This window comes from Podarcis tiliguerta (assembly GCF_965153285.1).
Source record: "Podarcis tiliguerta genome assembly, chromosome: 1".
Lineage (NCBI taxonomy): Eukaryota > Metazoa > Chordata > Lepidosauria > Squamata > Lacertidae > Podarcis > Podarcis tiliguerta.
In genome coordinates this window covers 77,135,747-77,153,498 of record NC_139534.1, presented here as the reverse complement: position 1 = coordinate 77,153,498, position 17,752 = coordinate 77,135,747, and positions in this window count along the sequence as shown.

The window sequence follows — 17,752 nt, the reverse complement described above, 5'->3', positions numbered from 1 at the left end:
CAATATTACGATTTCCATTACACCATTAAACAGTACTCAGATATATGAATTATGTACAGGACTGGACATTTGACGCATCTGTTTTGATTTGATCTACTGCCAAGGCAGTGGATCAACATTGCTATGCAGGGTTCAGCTTGGATCGTGAGCTCGCTTTAATTCCACCCTGTGAACTGAGAAAAGGGCTCCCCTGTTGGTGTTACAGTGTGTGTTATTGTGTGCATCTGTGTTTAATGTATTACATTTCTGGTGTGTGTCTGTGTGAAGTCTGGCCTCACCTGCTACTGAAATGCAGCCCCTAAGAACTTTCCAATCCAGGTAATCAGGCTCTCAGACTCATAAAAGTTCCCTGCTCCTGCATTATGGGAAGAGAAGGCATGACAGGTGCAGGCTTGGGGAGTGACTCACAATGTGTCAGTTTAGAAGATGCTGAGATATCACTGAGTCAACTGGTTTGTTGCAAACCAACACACCTTATGTTTGATATTAAACAGACTTGTTTGTACCTGGCATGTTGCATTACAGGACAGATCTCTCCTACTCGCCTAGATCAGGATATCTTTTCCCTTTTAGGGCATCTCCTCCTTTAAAAAATGGTCTCCCTTCCCCCTCTCCACAGGTTTTTGTAGAACGAGGTTCAGTGTGTGTCTTAGCAACGGATCTTTTTTTTAATGCTGCTACAGGGCCATCTGAATAATTTTGTATGGGTGACACCATTTTTACAAGGGTCTAAGGCAGGCATAGGCAAACTCAGCCCTCCAGATGTTTTGGGACTACAACTCCCATCACCCCTAGCTAACAGGACCAGTAGTCAGGGATGATGGGAATGGTAGTCTCAAAACATCTGGAGGGCCGAGTTTGCCTATGCCTGGTCTAAGGCAAAGTTTTTTGTTGGACTACAAATCCCATTATCCCTGACCATTGGCCAATGGCCATATTGGCAGGAGTTGATGGGAGTTGGAGTTGAACAACATTCGGAGTGTCACAGGTTCCCCATCCCTGAACTGTTGTACTTTGTCACTTAACATTATTAAACCAATAAATACATTTCATATGAATTCCTTCTTCAGCTATAAGTTTGACCTCAGTAACTACAGGAATTGTTGCTGCGACCTTCATTTATCTCTGAATGCTTCATGCTTTCCCCAGCACTATATTATCGACACTCATTGTTTCATCTCAGCTCAGATTATAAAGTTTGCGGTTTAGAGAGTCTTGTTTTAGCTCCTTATCCTGGGAAAACAAGTTCTAACATGCTTCAAGGTACTTCAGTAATGATAAGTAAATAGTGATTAACGACACTGAACATCTCAAAGGGTAGATAAGTACAAAAGCAAACACTGGAGAAATTAGCAGCCGGCAGGCGGCGCTGCATGATGCACAAGGCAACTTACTTCATTCAGCCAAAGGCTGGGGAAGAACCTCATGTTTTATTCACTAGCATGAATAAAATTAAATCAGAAGTATTGTCGAAAGAGCGGATTTCAATTTTCTTTTAATTTCATTTATTTGCTTTAATTGTTACATGATCCTGTAAGGGGAGAAAAGAAACCCCAGTCAAATCAATTTGTCTCAGAGCTTTGCTTATGCAAGAAGGGTGGAGGTATAGAGGAGGGAGAGATAGATCCTGGCAATCCTGATTCCTAAACAAATTAACACCTCCAGTGGTTAATAATAGGATTCTTGCTTTGTTTGAGGGAATGCTAATTAAAAGTTAATGCATACAGCTGGAAAGACGCTGAGAGAATGCTAAGAAGGCGGCACAAACAAAAGCGAGAAGATGTGTACTAACAGCCACTTCCGTACTGCAGTCTGTACCATGTACAGTATATTTCCACATTATTTGACTGGACAGGGAAATGGAAGTGACTGAACTGGTCTGACTGGGATCAGATGATAATAGCTAGAGTTATAGTGTATCTTTTGTCACCAGGGTGCCATGAAATTTAATATTTTCAGTATCTGAAGCTCTATAAGCCATGAAGATTAAGAGATCACCTTTTCTTACAGTGATCTGAATTATTTCTTTTGTGTCGTTTTGTGCTGCTTTTTCCTCGAATTAAAAGGGAAATAATATTGGAGACTTTGGATTTTTGTATTAGTTTGCTTACAAATACACAGGCTCAGCAGCTGAGGAGAAAAAAGCACTTAAGTAGTGCTAGTCCTAAAGCAGCATCATTCCTCCAAAAGAAAAGAAAAGAAAAGAAAAACACCTCAAAAAGCAAAAGCAGCGCTCCTGAACTCTGCAGAAGGGAAGGTTATAAAGCATTTTCACAAATGTGAAACATTGTGTTTTGTGTGCTCTGAAAATTCAATATTTCTAAGAACTGAGAGAAAATGTAAGCATTTGGCACAGAAAAAATAGAATCCAGTGTACATTTATAGCACAATATACAGAACTCTGCAAAAAGCTTCTAAGAGTTGTGCTATGGAATTGCTTCCTTTGTTTCTTTAGTTATTTATACCTTGCTTTTCAGGGCAAAATGTCTCCACAAAGAGGTTTCCGATATAGCTGAGCTAGTTCAAATTTTAGCCCAAATATCTTCTTTCACTTTCTCAGGACTAGTTGTTCCCCATGAAAGTCTGGAGGCACTTTTGTCACCCACATTTGGGTGACTGGTGGCAAAAAAGAAAAAAGGGGATGCCTCCTCACCGTTTTGAAAAGAGGTGCTAGAGCAGACATGGAGAACATGCAGCCTGCAGGCCAGATGAAGCCCATGAAGGGTCCTAATGTGGTCCATAGAACCATTATCCCCAAGCAACTCTCACACCTTACCTGGAACACGCAATCCTTTCACAAGTGTGGTCTGCGGTCAGTGTTGATCGGACTGCAAGCTTTGCTTTCTGCAGGAATCTCTCTTTGCAGCCTGGCTTGAATCCAAGCCGGTTAAGAAAGGAAGGAAGAAAAGAATGGATAGTGAGCTTAATAGTGTGCTCCCAATTATTTCCTTTGAAGATGAATTGCTTGATGTCATGGTGACATCAGGTGAGTGGCAGGTGGGCAAAGCTGGCAGCCTTCAAAGTGGCCCATGGTGGAACTGAGGATCCAGCCTGCTGGTAGGATCATCTCCACCAGAGCATTCTGCCCATTTTTCATTATTACTCCCCAAAAATTTTGCCTGCACTTCAAGTGGTAGGAGAGCTGCAAATGGGCCATTTGCTTTTCTATTAGACTAAAAGTGCAAGAAGGATTCTATGCTCCCCACCCCCCATTTGGGTACCATTATATGGCTCCCACACCTTTTCTGGACAATTCAGTTTCTGCTGGCCCAATGCTTATCTCAGTTTCTGCTGGGGGTGTGGAGAGAGGTGGCTGCTAGTGCTTGTATGTTCATGGATTTGTACATTCATCTCCTTCAAATGTGCTATGAGGATTACACCCAAAGTAGCAGAATCCGAAAAAAAGAACAATGTCTTTAAGTGGAATCTAATCTGGAAGCTTTTGTGCAGGCTGTCAGGCTGGCCAATAAAGCCTTAAGAATGTGCAATCCTCTTCTTTGCATCTGTAACAGACTCATCCATATTTTAATAACCACTTCTAACACAAGCTACCCTAGACTAATAATTGTGGGAAAAGTCACTGCTGGCATTAGAAGCATGATTACAAAACCTCAATTGTTATAAACGGATTAACAAAACAAGTGCCTAAGAACTGAGGTGAACACGACTGAGGATTTTAAAAAATATCATCATTCTCTGAACTTGGAATTTGTTAGCAATATTAATGGCTGAGGTCCAGATTGGATTCATCCTTGTCTTGATTTATAGTGAATAATGCTGCTTGCTGCCATGCAAATGACCATTTACCCGGTAATCCTTCATGTAACTCAGCTGGTGTTTGAGGAATTGCACCACCAAATTATGAACACAGGAAATGCATTTTTCTAGAAGGCATTTCTTATGGCACAAATCTATACACGTCTACTTTGATGTACCGTAAGTCCCAATGAGCTCAGCAAGAGTTACCCTACATGCATATAGGATTGCAGCCTCGGCGTGCAATTACAATAGTGTTAAAATACTATCAGATTATTTTCTTCTGGCTTGGCTCTCTCTTACCACTTGTTATTTTTGAAAAGCTGTCTTTTTTTTTTTTGCTTTGAGTTTTTTTGCTTTGTTCTTAGCATCTCATGCTTTATACATTTTGACCAAATTCTCCTTTTTATCTATTTAACTGCCCTTTCATCTTCTGTATCTGTTCTGTTTCCCCCTCCCCGAGTTCTTTTCTCCCTAATGTCTGACAATTCATTTGTTTCGCACACATTCTTTTAAAGCCTGTTCTCAAAATACTCTCATGAGTGGCTTCTTTCTTTTTTAGAAGTGCATGCGTAGAATTAGAACAAGACCCTCAGTAATAGGTTCAGGTTTGCAGCCCACTTTGTAAGTAAGAGTAACTGGGGTTGCTGGGTTCATAGTCAGGGTCTGTACAAATTGAGTTACTTAGTAAAGACCTGTCATTACATAATGGAGGAAATTGTGTGTTATTTTGTAGGATCTTCCAACTGAGATATGAAAACTAGGAGCTGAATGGCACTTTAAACCTAGGTTATGGGTGCAACAACAGAATTTATAGGTGCACTTTTTAAATAACAAGAATACAAAGCTGAAAATGAATGAACTGCAGATAAAATATTATATTCATTTTTCACATGGTCTAGTCCTTCCCCTGCCCACCCTCCTAATATTCTTAAGATGGTCTCTTCTCCACTCTTCAGAGAGTAGCTAGAAGTGGGGAGGCAGAAAAAGGCCCTCCTTTCCTTCCACTGTGCAGTTTTAATCTGAAATCTGAGGTGCAGTGCTGCACCCAGAGCTCAGAAACTGCTTGCGCTAATGAAATTCCCTGTCGCAAAATGCACCTAGAACAATGGGAGTTTCGAACACTGGGATCTTCCAATAATTATTGGCAATTGCACTGTCTTTCTGCCAAGGGCAAGAAGAATGTTGTGCACTGCAACAGACTTCAGTTTGGATCTAAATTCATGGCTGGATGCTCCATTCAGAAAGTTTTGGGTGAGAAATTTGCTATTTGATCCTTTGATTATTTTGTAAAGTGCCCAATATAAATACATTCCAAACACCTAAAAAAATGCAAGACTTCAGCATAATTACTACTGTTCATTGCTGAGACATATCCTGGAAAGGGGACAAAATAATAAGGCTTCTTTGTAGCTCAAAGGGTGGGATTGTGCGCATGGAACAAAGGCTGCTCTTGCCACAGAACCTCCCCCTGCACCCCCTAAATCTGCTCTGGAGAGTTGGGGGAAACCCCAGAACATGTTTAGGGGGCATGTGGGTGAAAGGGGGGGGAGCCATATTGTGTGAACAGACCTCTTTCCCCACATGCATGCTTCACTTAGTGCTATGTTGAATTCTACCCTATGTCTCAGGAGCATAATCAATAGCTCCATCATACCTTGTGAACTTTGATGTACCACATTGCAGAGAGGCTAGTAAGCTTGCCACCTGGGAACCATTCCTTTGAGAAATAATAATAATAATAATAATAATAATAATAATAATAATAATAATGATAATAATAATACTTTTATTTGTACATGACCCATCTGACTGGGTTGCCACACGCATAAGAAATGTGTGGGAAATGTCTTGTTCTGGTCTGGCAGAATGGCAGCAAGGCAGGTAGATTGTCACAGCACCACGGAGAGCTTCATGTGAGCAACTTGCTCCTACAAGGGTTGGAAGTGAACTGACGGTTTTTGAGCCTCTGCCTTTAGTCTACCTCTTCAAGGACCCTCAAGGGAGCTTTGGAGAATTAAAATCATTTAAGAGGCCAACTCTGAAGATTGGTACTTCTTCATCCCATGGCCTTCTGCCTGGAGCTTTCCCTCTGCTGTTGGACTGGTTAGGAATTGTGGGAAGCATTTGGTGGCTCAAGAGAAAGTGCCCTTAAAGGTCCTGGCTCCGGTTCTATGGGGCCCAGTGCTTTGGGATGAATGGATTCCCGATCGGCAGTATTAGGCTTAGATCAAGAAAACCATTTTGGCATCTTATCCAAGGATCTTGGCAAGGTGTCCTGATCACTGCTGAACTTTGGGGTCATGACAGCAAGCCCAGGAGCTGGGGATTATTAAGGGATGCCTCTGACAGATGGAGGAACAAAACACCTGTGCAGAAGGTATCCTTTCCAAACTGCAGACTGTGGTATCAATATGTAGGTTAAAGTGGCTGGTCCTTGAGTGATGGTCTTGGTGGAACAATGTTCAAGTTTGAAGGGTACCACAGTCCCAAGGAAGAAATCTGTACAGTCTTCATTTCAGCCGTCTTCAGAGTACAGCTTGATCCACTGGCAGATTTAATTCCATATAGAGAGAACACATTTCACCACAGCCCCTCCCCCTTGAGACTGAGAAAGAACCAGAGCTTTTATAATTAAGCTGCTGCAATTCCCAGTGAAGAACGGTTTGCTTATACAAGCCTGCGAGAAGGATGCTACACACTGGGTAGCATCGCAGTCCAGGATGTAGCCTTTAACCACTGCCTGCATAATAATTGGGAATATGTAACAGACTGCAGACATGAACCATGTTATGACGCATGCTATGAGGCATTGATCTTCAAACTCAGTTTATTATTGCAAGCAACAGAGCTAACTTGCAGAGTTAAGAAAGAGCTCTTCTGTTCCCTAGACTGAGTAAACAAGTCTGAAGCCAGCCTACCTTGTAGGAGTCTTAAGCAAAGCCCAGTTGTTAGTTCTGAAGTCCTGCTTTGTTTTCATCTATGTTCCTATGAGCAAGTTTGGCAGTTTCAGTTTACAACTTCAAACACCTCCTGACCAAACTACATTCTTACCTCTGCCTCCTACCCATATGTCAGTGCTGCCACCTATTGCCATCTTCAGTCTGTAACTATAGGTTTTGCCAACTCCACCTTACGTCAACCAATGAAAAGATCAAGCTTGAAATTATGCCTTGTAGCATATCTGCAGTGGAGAATGTGTTGGTTCCAGGAAAAATAATATATAGAAGGAGTATTTCCTGCATGCCAAGATCCAGGCTGGGAGCAAGTACTCTTTGGTGAGAGAACCCCAGCACAGATTTTTTAAAAAATAAAATGCAGCAAAGCAAAGCGTGGAAATATAGGCTGTTAGACCTTTAAAATTTGCTCTTCCAAGTTCCTTCCAAAGTTTCCCTCTTCCCCCAGCACAGAAAAAAACACACATGTTTGGCAAGTTAAAAATGGTTTACTTACAAACTCTTCAAAAGTCAGATTCACATGCTTCAGAAAGTTGGACAGGAGGTGAAACTTTGCTAAGTTAAAGGTAAAGGTAAAGGTACCCCTGCCCGTACGGGCCAGTCTTGACAGACTCTAGGGTTGTGCGCCCATCTCACTCAAAGAGGCCGGGGGCCAGCGCTGTCCAAAGACACTTCCGGGTCACGTGGCCAGCGTGACATCGCTGCTCTGGCGAGCCAGAGCCGCACACGGAAACGCCGTTTACCTTCCCGCTAGTAAGCGGTCCCTATTTATCTACTTGCACCCGAGAGTGCTTTCGAACTGCTAGGTTGGCAGACGCTGGGACCGAACAACAGGAGCACACCCTGCCGCGGGGATTCGAACCACCGACCTTTCGATCAGCAAGCCCTAGGCACTGAGGCTTTTACCCACAGCGCCACCTGCGTCCCTTTGCTAAGTTACAAAGTGCTAAAAGTTCCTAGATTATATTGGTATACCGTAGACACTCAAGAGAGGCTTGTGATAGCCATGTGGCAACCCCAAGCTATTTAGGGCTTTACAAGTAAGAAATAGCACCTTGATTTTGACCTGAAATTCATTGGGAGGCAGTGCAACTAATAAATATGCCTATATGATCAGGCTGTTGTCAGCAGCCTTAATGCCACATTTTGTACTAATTACAATTCCTGGGCACTCTTCAAGGGTTGCCCCACACAGAATGCTAAAGATAGTGTAGCTATGAAACATTTTTCCAGGAACCCATTCATGTGGTAGAGGTACCTCTTCCCGTAACGTCCTGCTTTTGAGAGGATGCTTGCATTTGTCTCTGCACTGTCAGAGAACAATGATGATGCTACTCACAGTGATTATATACGAGCCCATCAAGATGAACTGCTTTGTGTTTATAACAACTACAGTAGTTTTGCCCAAGAACAATAGATTTCTTGAGGATATTGTCATGCTGCAACACAATAAAAAAGGAGATAAATGTTTCTGTAGTATCTATTTCCTTGCCATCCAAAATCACCTTTCTTTGTAGAGTCAGATTTGCAGAGTAAAAATCTGCATCTACTGAAGATTATGGTTGTATGTCTTGCTTTCAGATATGAATTTATGTCTAGCTCCCAACCTCACGAATCCCTCCCTGTCAGTCAGGTGCACATCATTTGGAAAAGATTGCTGCAGTTCCCCCTAAAGGCACTGACATTTGTTTAGCCACAATAGAGAGTTGTCCATTAAAATGACAGGGGGTGGAGAGACACTCGGCATACCAGGCTCACAATATGAGGTATAATAGATAGTGCTAACAATCATCCTGGCACCTTTTCAAGGGCCATTTGTTCTGAGAACAGCTCACTGTGTCCTTTCAAGTAAAAAGCAGCTTTTCATTGTGAAGCTAAAAAAACGGAATGTATCACCTCCATGTATTGCCATATCTAAAGGAAAGGGTCGGGGTGTAAATCTTCAATCACTGTCAGAACAGAGAGTGGTTGAATTTGATATTGGTGTGCCAGTTTAAAGTTGGATTGGGCAGTAATTCATTACGTTTTCCACTATACACACAAGATTAGTTTTGTACTCTGTGGGCTGGTTCACACATGAAGGTCCATCACAGCAGTGACTTACTTATTATTTTCTGGAATGAGGCCACTGTGTGTAGCCAAGGATGCAGTGCTTCCAAATCTCCATCCATATTAGTGCACTGATGGCTACATGAGTGCTTTCAGACAGGTGCTTATTGTGGAATTGGTGCTCATCCATACAAGTTGTGGGGTTTTTTTGCAGTATCCACAAGATTTTGGCATTGACATAGCATCAGCCCATGGTCTGCACACACCCATTTAACCATTCCAAGTAAAAACACAACACCCTGTCCCTTGCAACCTGTTTGTAGTATCTCAATGACCCATTTGCAAGTAAGCTTCCATCTGAAGAATGTAACTATAAAGTGTGCTTTGTTTGTTAGTTTATATTTTTGTCTCACTCACCATCAAAAAAGGGGGAGGGAGAGCGAAAGGCCCTACTTACCAATTCAAAGACAAGGCACACAAGACAAGGGGGTGGAGGAAGATGAGTTTAGCAATGCCAGAACTAAGTGGTGAGATGTTAACTGGCATTTATATTCACTTGGAACCAGGCTGATACTCCTTACCTGCTGGTGATCTTTCTGGGATAGAGGTACTGTAAGTGACCCAGCAGCTCTTGTTCCCTGGGCCAATGGCAGACGCAAAAGCGTTGAACTGACTGGGTAAGGAAAGGAAGGTGTTCTTTGCTGGAAACATGGAGTATAGCTCCCGCAGAGAACTCCTTCCTTTCCTTTGACCTCTGCTGCATGCTTTTCTACTCTGCTAAGGTCCTTGGTTTTTCCCTCCTTCCCTTTAACATGGAAATGCGCATCAGAGGAAGTGCCATCAGGACAGTAGTGCTACACATTACTAGGAAGTGGGTTGGGAGAGAAATTGACACAGACCAGACATATTTGGCAGTAGCTCTGTTTTTTATGTGTAGTTTTGTCCTGAATTAGTTTTGGAGGCCTGTGCACCGCTATTGCGTTCTTCATTAAATAAGGGAGGAGAGAGGGTTTCCAAATTTTAGTCAAGAGTCCTACATTGCTATATCTGCCACTGGTGCTGATTTCTGGGGATAAGTATTGTTAAGTTTAGTTACCTGGGAATATTCTTCCCCAGCCCAGTCCTGGTGTCAATCCTTATACAGTGGTACCTCGGGTTACATACGCTTCAGGTTACAGACTCAGCTAACCCAGAAATATTACCTCGGGTTAAGAACTTTGCTTCAGGATGAGAACAGAAATCGTGCAGCGGTGGCACAGCGGCAGCAGGAGGCCCCATTAGCTAAAGTGGTGCTTCAGGTTAAGAACAGTTTCAGGTTAAGAACGGACCTCCAGAACGAATTAAGTTCTTAACCCGAGGTACCACTGTACAAGAAAAGGTACTGTACAAGTTTAGATTTAAAGAACAGGCCCCATTGGGAAATGGGAGGTATGGATAAAAATGGGACGTGGGTGGCGCTGTGGGTTAAACCACAGAGCCTAGAACTTGCTGATCAGAAGGTCGGCAGTTCGAATCCCCGCGACGGGGTAAGCTCCCGTTGCTCAGTCCCTGCTCCTGCCAACCTAGCAGTTTGAAAGCACGTCAAAGTGCAAGTAGATAAATAGGTATCGCTCCAGCGGGAAGGTAAACGGCATTTCCATGTGCTGCTCTGGTTTGCCAGAAGCGGCTTAGTCATGCTGGCCACATGACCCGCAAGCTGTACGCCGGCTCCCTCGGCCAATAAAGCGAGATGAGCTTCGCAACCCCAGAATCGGCCACGACTGTACCTAATGATCAGGGGTCCCTTTACCTTTACCTTTGTGGATAAAAGATGCTGAAAAAAACTGGATTAGATATGTTTGCATGTTCAGGCTAGCTCTTTTTCAAGAGATAGCCAGATATTAAACGTATCCCTGAAATCCAGATCTGGAATGTAGCAGCTTTTTCTAGCACATATAATATCTGGCCTGGTCTTATCCTTATAAATAACTCATTTGTTTTACAAACCTGCCCAACAGATCTTGTATGAGCATGAAATGACTTCAAACAATATGTTAATCACTGAGCTTCTCACTGTCCCAACCACCCTTGGGAAATTTGAGAGCATGTCCCACTAATATGCTTAGTTGTCATGACTGTCAGTTGCCTACGTCTACTCAAATTATTGTCTTGAACTTGAGAGAAGCAAAACCAGGATGGGTGGTTTTTTATGCCTTGTTAATCAAAATCTAGGCTGATCTGAGAGCTTTTTTCTTTTTGTCACTAGCTTGCTAAAATCAGGGAATGGAAAAGGGGAAAACACAAATCCTTTATGTTTCAAGCTTAACCGTTCTTAATAGATAACATTTTACCATGCACTCATTTCTGTGGTAACCCAGGACACTATTTTAGCAACTCACTGCAGTTTGACTTCATGCCAGGGTCATCTGCATAGCTTTCAAAAGCTCTTTGAACAGCAGGACAAGCTACCAGATCCTGAATACAGGGGGGTCAGACCACATATCACCCAAAGGGAAAAAACAGAAGACAAAAAAGGAGGTTATGCCTTTACATTCTCATCAAGTTTGCTGGCAAGTTTTATGATAGGGTACAATAACTCTATTAAATGCTGGATTGTTGAATCAACATCTGCTTTTCCCTGGGAGCTCTCCCCAGTCCTGAAACTGAGTCTGCCATTTCTTCCATTAGCCAGCTCCAGTTATTAGCCTTTATTTCTGAACTTGTTACCTGGAATAGGGAAAGCCCTCTTCCAAGTAACTTTGACATAGCACATCACCTATGCAACTCCCTTCCAGATGAAACCAGGTTGTTACCCACTCTAGCTATCCCTTTTGCAACTAATAGGAGTTAGAGGAGTGGGAGAGTAATTTGGCTTGGGGTCGTGGCATGGAAACAAAGGTTTAAAATTCACTTTCTTCTGACATTGTGGTTCCAAACCACATAGCCCCTACTGCACAGCTACAGTTTCAGAAAGAAAATGATGTGGGCAGCTCTAAAATGCAGCCCCACATCACAACTAGTTTGACCCTGACATTCAATAGTACATAAGCATTTGCAAGGGAGTACTGACAATCTTAGATTATTTTTTTGGTAAATGTCTGACAGTTTAGAAATACACTGGTGAATGCTGACAGTCACCTAATTGTGATTGTCAGTACAGTGGTACCTTGGTTTAAGAACGTAATTCGTTCTGGAGGTCTGTTCTTAACCTGAAACTGTTCTTAACCCGAGGTACCACTTTAGCTAATGGGGCCCTGCGCTGCTGCACAATTTCTGTTCTCATCCTGAAGCAAAGTTCTTAACCCGAGGTATTATTTCTGGGTTAGAGAACTTTGTAACCTGAAGCGTCTGTAACCTGAAGCGTCTGTAACCCGAGGTACCACTGTATTCACTGAATACTGAGAGGGAAATAAGTGTGTGTGTGTGTGTGTGTGTTTATCCACCCACCCACAGCTTCAGGCATTCACAAAATTAATTTAGAATTGTCACTATTCACATATTAATGGTCATGGTTTCACCTAATTTCTGGCATCCACTACAATGTAAAAAAAATAGGATTTTGCTTGCCTCTAAATTGAAACTCAAACAACAGGATCGTGCCCATCTTATTGGGAGGGAGGGAGTACTTATTTAATCAGGATAGACCAAAGTGTTGCAATTCATGAATTAATATTAGAAAGTCAACATAGTTAAGAATGAGCAAAGATTTGTGAATATGTTTAAATGAGACAAAGGTGGTTTTCATGAAGATCAGATATGTTTGAAAGGACTTCTGTCCTTTTCTTTCTGCATTATTGAGGCTGCAGACAAAGCTGAGGGGAAGAAATGTGATGATAAATTAAAACTGGGCTGTTTTACTAGATGATTGGCAGCCTATCAGTTAGGAGATAATCACTGCTTGTGCAATGTTTACAGAGAGTCCTCATGCTCTTTCCAAATCATTTAGTCTAGTAATCAGTGAGCCATGGAGCAAGATAAACACTTGTACAGAGTCAATAATAACCCTAATTCTTACTTCTATAATTAAAGAGGAAGAACCACCTGATTTTCTACATGGCATCAGTAATATAATTTCAACAGCAAAAGAAGCAAAGTATAGGGCCACTTTTTCAATTAATTAGAATTTTGTTGCCAAGGAATTAATCTGTTTTCCTGTCTCTTCGAGAGAGAAAAAAATCCTGCTTTCAAAATGAGTTTCTCAGCAGGATTAATTATAGAAAATGTAGAGTGAATTTCATTGGCCTGGAAATACATTCAGCATTTTGCTTTCCTTTGGATTAAGGTGCATGTGTGTGCGTGAAAGAAAGAGAGAGAGAGAGAGAAATGGGGGAGGAAATGACTGAATTCTTAGCATAAGCAAACGTAGGTAGACAAAGAATATATAACCTCCTGGCCTGCAATTATCATCCATCCTGTGTGAAATGGAGAAAGCTGTTCCTCCAGATTGTAGGTAACCATGTTTGAGTCAGTAATGGGTGGCTTCAGGTCTGAATTTCTTTGCAATTTTCTGCTGCTGTAATACTGATGGGTTACTGCTGCCAGAGCAGACAGGGCTGCATTTGCTTTTATTATTCCTTTGGCTTGCTCATATTATAAAAATTACTCTGGCTGAATTTACAGATTGAAGAGGTAAAATGGTTTGATAAAACACAACTCAGTGTCTTCTGTGGTGAACAGCCAATATGTAGCTTACAAGTGAAGAACCACGAGACGTTGAAGAAATACTGGGGAGAAGGTGTCCCTGGCAAGAGCTAGAGAGCTTCTTGTTGGGGAGTCCAGTGATCCACCCATGGCTGCATTCTCTTTCCTTCTGTCTGACAGTGTCACAGTTCTGTTCCAGCTGCTTCTGCTAGGAAACAGTGTGAGTTTGGGCACGGGGGTACGGCACAAATATCAGCCTCATCGCTTTCAGCATGGTGGGTGTGTCACACAGATGGTTGGGTTTAAATATTACTGAAGTCACCCTTTCTGCTTTGAGAGCTGCTGAGCATCAAGGGTGGTTTTTTCTATTCATGGATCATTTCTATGCTGTATTATAATTTAGGCAGATAATATCAGGGGGTTTGGGCTGGGTGTTCATCAGTATGCGGATGATACCCAGCTCTACCTCTCTTTCAAATCAGAACCAGTGAAAGTCCTGTGTGAATGTCTGGAGGCAGTTGGAGGATGGATGGCGGTTAACAGATTGAAGTTGGATCCTGAGAAGACAGAAGTACTGTTTTGGGGGGAAAGGGTGGGCAGGTGTGGAGGACTCCCTGGTCCTGAATGGGACAACTGTGCCCCTGAAGGAGCAGGTGCGCAGCCTGGGAGTCATTTTGGACTCACAGCTGTCCATGGAGGTGCAGGTCAATTCTGTATCCAGGGCAGCTGTTTATCAGCTCCATCTGGTACACAGGCTGAGACCCTACCTGCCCACGTATTGTCTCGCCAGAGTGGTGCATGCTCTAGTTATCTCTTGCTTTGACTACTGCAATGTGGGGCTACCTTTGAAGGTGACCCAGAAACTGCAACTAATCCAGAATGCAGCAGCTAGACTGGTGACTGGGAGTGGCCACCGAGACCACATAACACCGGTCTTGAAAGACCTACATTGGCTTCCAGTACATTTCTGAGCACAATTCAAAGTGTTGGTGCTGACCTTTAAAGTCCTAAACGGCCTCGGTCCAGAATACCCGAAGAAGCGTCTCCACCCCCATCGTTCTGCCCGGACACTGAGGTCCAGGGCCGAGGGCCTTCTGGCGGTTCCTTCATTGCGAGAAGTGAGGTTACAGGGAACCTGACAGAGGGCCTTCTTGGTAGTGACACGCGCCCTGTGGAACACCCTCCCACCAGATGTCAAAGAGAAAAACAACTACCAGACTTTTAGAAGACATCTGAAGGCATCCCTGTTTAGGGAAGCTTTTAATGTTTAATATACTACTGTATTTTAATATTTTGTTGGAGGCCGCCCAGAGTGGCTAGGGAAACCCAGCCAGATGTGTGGGGTATAAATAATATATTATTATTATTATTATTGTTATTATTATTATTGTATATTATTGTATTCCAAAAACATCTGGAGGACTACAGGTTTATGATCCTTGGCTTAGATGAAGAGTCTTGGGCACTTTATTTATGGCATATGGCTTCTGATTCTATGAAAGCCTTCTCCAAATGATTGGGATCTAAGTCTCAGCATAACAGGCAAGCACAGCTCTTAGCCATTTCCCAATTAGTGGGGTTATTTCCCATGCCAGAGTATGGCTTCACTCGGAGATGAAGCTGCAGTTGTGTTCAAGTGTCAATAGGTAATCAGCGCAGAATTAAATGTTGGAATCGGAGGAATGGTACAGCTCATATCTGAAAGTCAACAAGGATGATGAAAGCCAATGACTATTATGGGCTTAGATGACTGAATAAAAGTCTGGTCCACATTTGTGATTATGAATATAAAACCAAAGGCGGTAGTTATTCCATGTTAATTAAGCCAGAGTCAAAATTCTATGTAGACTTGAGAAGGGCAAGGGCAATAGTAGTCACAGAGTTCTGTGATCAGAGGTCTCAGAAACTGAAGATAGTGGAGTAAGTACTGAGTAAAGGTACTCATTAGACTTCCACAAGAATCTTGAATCCTACTACTGCCTTTTTCCTTAATTTGCCTTATGCCAGGTAAGTATGGTTGGTTGACTAGATGAGCGATGGAAACCATGTTGAGTCTTGGCAGACTACTAGGCCAGGCTGGGCTCAATATTCTATCATTTAATAGGGCTTTCCCCATCTACTGGCAAAATAAGGTGGCTGTTTCAGGTGGCTGGTTTTTGGGTGTCATGAAAGGGCAGCAGATAGTTTATTAAATATATTCACCCATTTTTTTAATCAAGGGAGTGGGAGAGGTGCCAGTGGGATTTTCTGCTTTGGGTGGCAAAATAATCTCTCAGGCATTGGGTACTATGTTGTTTTGTGCATGTGGATGCTCTTCTTCAGATAGCAACATGGCTTGGGCTGGCCTTGGGTCCAAGGAGCCAAAATGCTCAAGGCTAACTCTGGCGAGAATTACCAGCCACATTGTTTGTTCTGAGAAGACTCAAGGAACTAGGTGTCCTCAAATAGTAAACTTTCTATAACACAGTTTGAGGCAGCCAGAGACTAAACTAAAGGAGCTGAAACACAAGCGACCACTACTTTCTCAATAATTGTCATTGTAGGACCTCCATCTAACCTTCCTTTATGGCACTGAAACTGCCATTTCTGATGGGAAAAGGCACTCCTAGTCTATTAGCAAGAGTGTGAAAGTGAGATTTCATTTCACAGTCCATCTCCTTAAAAGGCTGTCAAAGCATCAATAAATGGAGGATCAGTTGAAATCAGTGACAAAAACTTCCATTGTTTGTTATACTACTACATATCATAAGATGAGCAATTTCCACTCCAGTGAAGATTCTTGCATTACACCTTCCCACCTGACACTTAGCACTTCAATAATAGTCAGAACACAGGAAAAAAGAAGATTATAGCTTTATGTTAGTGACACTGGAGTTATGTATGAAGAGGCACTTCTGTTCAAATCATCTGTTTCACGCACTTACAGCTATCTGAATATATTAACCTTTGGGTTCATTTTTGTACTTGTTTTTTGTGTTTTATATTTAAAGTTCCATACACACACACTTTTAAGCTACTGACATTTTGAAGTTATTTGACCATATACAGATTGTTGGAAATGGCCAGATTTTTAAGCACATAGTCTGCATTTGAATTAAAACTTTCTTTAGAAAATGTGCTATTTATTTGATTTGATTTACTGTATATATTTATAAACCACCAACCATTTCACAATACCAGAGTGGTATACAAGGTTAAAGCCATAAAAGAAGATAAACCTTACTTGTAACAACCATTGTTAGCACTAACTCTACATTCTGTAGTACTGTGGGGATGATAGCTTAAACATTGAATACTCAGTGTAGTCATGTAGCAGAAGAGTTTATTCGCCTCTTACTGTAATTTCATGTTGCTCTTCTGCATGGATATGTACCAAAATAATCACTATGCCTTTTCTGAAGCTGGATTCAGCTGCACCTATATAGATAACTCTATAGGACTTTGGCAAAGGTTTCCTACCCAACTGCCCCTTATTTTGGAACTTCCTCATATGTTAAATTTACACATGAGAAGAGAGAGCAGGAATGGGTGCATTGAGCATCATAACCCTATTGCCCTCCAATTCATAGGGTGAAGTTGGGAATCTGGGAGCCTGCTGTATCCACATAGCTTCCTCATACAATATAGAACCCCAATTATGTAGGGTCCTAAATCTCACAGGGAGCCTCCCTGCTTTAGGTCTTCACCCTCCATGAATTCGAAGTCAGTGAGGATGGCAACAGAGCCCGTACCCTGGCTATGCTTTGCTCCTGTGCATGTAACTTTGATGCACAAGCAGAATGGGGTTGAAATACTGTTGAATTGTTTCTTTAAATCTAAAGGTTCATCATTGTTTCACCCAATGTGTATACCTTTAAGGGGCCAGAGCAAGGGCCAGAGCAAACTAACGAGATCCAGCTTTACAGCTGTGAAGCATAGCAGGTGCTGCTGAGTTTCATTGATTAAGCTGTGTCGGGAATTGGCTACAGTATATAAGGGGCAGCACCTAGCTCTGCCATTTACCCTGGGGGATGGGTTGGTGGTTGGGTCGTGTTTGTTTGTAGAAGTATTTAGTGTTTAAGGAGTTTTTGTTTTTCTTATTAAAACCTTGTTTGAGTTATTTTTGAGTCCTTTACTTTTTCTAATGCATGGTCTCCTCAGCAAGCTCTCTGCGCTACTATACTGCGAAAAAGCCAACAAATACACCCTGGGGTCCCATTTCACTGCAGAACTGACACTAAAGTAGCCCTTCTAGGATGTAGTCCCTGCACAATTGTTGAAAACAAAGTCCCCAAATTTTCATCCATTTGCTTACAGAACACAAATTGGAAAAGACACCAGGGCAAAACACGTCTCATGAAATCTATTGGTTCTTGGTATCTTGCTCCACA